Here is a 593-nt window from a genome sequence, read left to right as displayed (position 1 = left end):
GTAGATTGCCTGACAAAAATCGTAGTTAGTAACGTAATCCATTACACATTTTAGGTAATGTAATCAGACTACCTTTTGATTACTTTTAGATTACTTTTGACCTTACTCATTTATCACATTGATTTAAATAGGATAATCTTGTACCATATAAAAATACAAAGAGTAAGAATATATATTCCATTCGTTGTTATTAACAACATGAAGTGCATTAAACATTATATGTAATTATATATATATAACATTATACATAAGGTTTCCCAAACTGGGGTTTGTAAAGGAACTGCAGGGGGTTTGTGAGTTTAATGAAAAGCTATTAATTAATTAAATCATAAAAATGTAAAAATTAAAATAAATCATTTTAAAATAGCATCAATTAAAAAAAAAAAACCTTAATAAAAAATATTTTATTTGTTTACCTGCATATCATGCGACCATTAACCAATGTCAGAGAACTGTGAACATGCAAATGTGATAATTATCAAAATATTTATTTTAAAATCTCAGGGGTACAAGTAAATATATTAGGTAAAAGAGTTTCAGATGACAAAAAAGTTTGGGAATGCCTGCATTACATGTAAATAAGAAATAACATG

Source organism: Sinocyclocheilus rhinocerous, unplaced genomic scaffold (genome assembly GCF_001515625.1).
Source record: "Sinocyclocheilus rhinocerous isolate Xijiao unplaced genomic scaffold, SAMN03320098_v1.1 scaffold1390, whole genome shotgun sequence".
Lineage (NCBI taxonomy): Eukaryota > Metazoa > Chordata > Actinopteri > Cypriniformes > Cyprinidae > Sinocyclocheilus > Sinocyclocheilus rhinocerous.
Note: the sequence above shows the minus strand (reverse complement) of the source record.